Here is a 4,324-nt window from a genome sequence, read left to right as displayed (position 1 = left end):
TTGTAAATGTAACAAAAAAAATCTAACAATTTTACAGACATTTGTGATTTCAGGTCAATAGTAATTAGAAAGATGACACTTGCTCAAACTTACCTGTCAATAGATTTATAATCTGGTTCATCATGTCTCTTGCTCTCTACACTGCCTGATGAAGATTCTTCACTTTTGTTATCTTCCTTTTCTTCTTCTTCTTCTTCTTCCTCCTCCTCCTCTTCCTCTTCTGATGACTCGCTCTCAATTACTTTCCTCTCTTCTACCCGGCTTTTCCTTGAAACATGCGTAACTGTTTCCATTTTGGAAGGCATCTTGGGGGAAGTATCACTTTCCACTGGACTCGGCACCCTTACGGGAGACATTCTGGGTGGTGGTGTTGGGGTTCTTGGTTAGAGCTCCACAGGCGAAGGGGTTCTCCTTTTTGGAATTGATGGTGTTCCACTGTCATCTCCCCATGACAGAAGCGGAGGCTAGAATTATCAAAATAAGTCAATCACAACATTAAGTTTCGGTGTTCCATTGTTTAGTGTATCTTCATCAATTGCATGTAATCATCATTCATTCTCATCATTGTGATTAGCCTAAGGAGACAGACAGGTGATGTAAAATAAGAAAAATACACAACTCCATAGGTGTAACTTGCTCTCCCCCCCCAAATATTTCAGGTTTAATAAAATTTACAAGTTAACTACTTTACAGTCCTTCTGGGACCTGAGGAGCAATGAAATAAACATTAATATTTGTAATTTGCAAATAACAGTTAATTAGCAAATAATTCTAGGTGCTATTTTTATGGAATAGAAAACTTAATCAAAACAAAGCAAATGATAAAAAAGTATAGAAGAGAGCCTCTTACACGTGAACATATTTTTGTCACTTAATAATTCCAATGGCCGATCACCATAAAAAAGATAGCACTGAAATCAATGGCGCAGACAAATATTTTCACCAAGCCCTGTGGATTTTTTTTTAAAAAAAGTATGCTTATTTCTATCCACAAAGTGCAAAAACTTACATTTGTATTCCTGGAACTTCTAGCTTCTGCAAACTTCTTCATCTTTAGGTCTTGCTGCTTTAATTTTTCACCTTGTTCCAGAGAATGCCTTGAGAGTTCCTTTATCTGGGATTCGTAAGATGTTTGTCAACGTCTCCCTGGCAAACAAAAATTACTTTGCATGGATTCCAGAGGAAGTAATGGTGTAATGTTCCGATAAGTTATTAACATACATAAAGAAATGGGTTTTATTTTATTGAGAGAGCAGTGCTGACTATGTGTCACCCTGTAACTGGTTCGATGATCTCCCACCTTGGCACATGCGAGTTGAGGCCAGCAGTCGGTAACCCTTCCACTATTTTTTTTTCTCCCATCCCTGAAGAACAGAAGACGGTTTGAAAATTTGGAGGAAAAAACAAGGCACCTGCTGTGATTTAATCTCATTTTGAATATGTTGACAACTCATGGCTGAAAACATACACTTCTTTATAATAACAAATGTTTTTATCTGGATGTTACAACCATACGTAAAAAAACATGAAAGAAAGGAAGAGGTAAAACAAGCCAACACCTTACCTTCAATTTGTTGGTCCCGGAGTTTATCCCACAGTTTTTCCATCTCTTGTGCATGCTTAGTTTCAAGATCTTGCAGTTTCATTTCCCATTGTCTTTCTTGAGCCTCAAGTTTACCCTCAACATTTTCATTGTCTGTAGCTGCCTGGAAAAGGGTAAAGAATTAAAAAATGTATAAAGTGTCCGCAGTGGCTTAGTCGGTAACGCGTCTGACTACCATGCTAAAGGTCCTAGGTTCGATCCCCGGTCGGTTCAAATCCGGGAACTTTTCTAACGTTGGAAGCAACCCCGGCACCCACCCAGCGTCGAATAACATGGGTACCTGGGGGGTAAAGGCGGTCAGGGGCGTGATGCTGATCACATCACCGCCACTCAGGACCGGATCAAGAAAGTGTGGGGCGTTACCCCCACACCCCTATATGCCTTCATGGCGTGGTGTTAAGCACAGGGGAGCACTTTACTTTACTTTTTTAGAAAGTATAGCGGTATTAGTGAAATTGTGGTGATAATAGTAGTGCTGAACTCATATCATATGGAATAAGGAAGTAAGGCTTCAAATTTAATCCCAAATAATTTTTGGGAGGCACATATCACACATACTCAACAAAATGCCATGTAGCACAGTCTATTATCTAAATATTGCAGAATTTGAATTTGAATTAAAAGTTGGGTGTGTCAGCACTGAGGCTATTTTGCACCCGTCACACTATACCGGGTCCAGCCCCTTCTCATAACAAAAATAAAAGAGTGTCTGAAAACTAAAATTTCCTTACCTTGGTTAAAAGCTGAGGCTAAAAAGGGCGCTCAGAACAAATAAGGACAAAACACAGGACGACACAGAATTATACTGCCATGGGGCCAGTCGCCAGAGCCTCGTTAGTCTGCAGTCCAGGGTGTACTATGAGGAAGTGAGGTTGACTATTGGGTGCACTACGTGGAAGGAGCACCCCATACACCCCTAAATATTGCCGAAAATATGCAAAATGCTTAATTTTAATTAATTTTGTTCAACTAAATTGGATTTCATGATTAACTGCTATTTGAGCTCCTGCATAGCCTTGTCTTTGGTGCAAGTGGTTCCAGGTTCAATTCCTGGTATGGATGCAGCACCATATGGACAATTGGGGAGCTACTTGAAAGCAATGGTAGGGGCCTTCCGGCACAAAGGCCAGAAAACAATAGCAATGAGAATTGACACATGAAAAGTCTATTGACAGACCTTGGACTGTTTGAGCCTTGATTTTCAAAATTAACAATAAATTGTCAAATGGCATAATGCGAGTGGCAACCAAGCCTCCTTCAGCTGACTAAAACTGAAATAAAATAAATGACCAATTACTATATTCATTTTAACTGTCAATGAGAGTGAACAAAAAGGGAAACAGCCCACTTAAGAAAGACATATGTTATGTTCAACATGTGGCATTAGAAGCTGTTATGGAAGAGAATTAACGCTAGTTTTATTTTGTTGAGATTTTTCTGCACCATCTGATAAAATGCTGGACTCACTGTGAATTGGGATTTTGATTAGAACAGAAGTTAACTTACCTTTTGTTCTAATTGTGACTTAAGTGCTAGAATCTCTACTTCTTGTTGTTGGATTTGATTTAAAATATCTGAATTCTCAGCATGGTTCGCTGCATGTGCTTCAGCCTTCTTTGCATTCTACAAATAAAAAAAATAACTTTCGTTACAAGTAGTTTGTACACTTAAATATGTTTTTTACCAACTCCCTAGGCCAATTCCAATTTGTGACAACTGCCATTTACGTGCCAATCTCTGAAACAGTATGGTCAACGTAACATGCTATGAAGCCAGAGGTTCCAGCTTCGAATCCTCGTCCGGCATGGATCTGTCATTGAATGTGTCCCGTTGCCGGTTTCATTTTGTTCGTTGGCACTATTAACCCATGGAGGCACATATACAGGGAAGTGGAGGTTGAGACACATTCAAAAAATATTTTTTTTGTGACGTGATCAGCACCATGTTCCAACCACCTTTACCCCCAAGGATTGCCCACAGGTACACATTTACTTGAGGTTTGGGTTAACCCCAGACCAGATTTCACCAGGGACAAGCTTTAAGAATTCCGACCTTAGATCACCAATTCTGGGAATCACACCCAAGTCTTCTATGTAGCAGTCAAACACCATACTTAGATTAGGTTCCCAAGAGGTAGAAAAGCAATATAAAATAATAATTATGAAGATTGTCTTTTACTCTTACTTTAATTGATCATTTTAGTGTTAGGTGACATGAAGGATTATTACTTGAATTCAGATGCACCTTTTCAGATGTCAAACAGGGAAGAGTTTGTGTTATATGTCAAAGTAGGATGAGTGATTGCTCTTAGTACTATCTTAAATTGTGTCTTACTAACCCATGATGGGTCACGCTCACTTGAGTCACGGCATCAGTCGTGGGTGACCATGGCACTCAGCCATTCTTTTGAGGCACATTTCAACGTATTTTAATTTAAAAAATAAATAAATTGTTTTTCAAATTTTGCCTCCTTTTTGACTACATTTTTGTTTCAAAATGTTTATTTGTTTAACTAACTAACTAACTAACTCCCTAGCCTTCTTAAACCCGAAGGTTCATGGCTGCAGCAACACAGGCCTTCCATCTTTCCCTATCTTGAGCAAGATCTATATACTCTTTTCCATCCCTACCGATTTCCCTTAGGTCCATCTCAACGTTGTCCCTCCATCTTCGTCTTGGCCTTCCTACAGGTCTCTTACCATCAGGTTTCCCGACAAGAAT

The sequence above is a fragment of the Lepisma saccharinum genome, chromosome 13 (assembly GCF_977018435.1).
Source record: "Lepisma saccharinum chromosome 13, izLepSacc3.1, whole genome shotgun sequence".
Lineage (NCBI taxonomy): Eukaryota > Metazoa > Arthropoda > Insecta > Zygentoma > Lepismatidae > Lepisma > Lepisma saccharinum.
The sequence above is the reverse complement of the archived record's forward strand: the minus strand, read 5'-3'. Positions refer to the sequence as shown.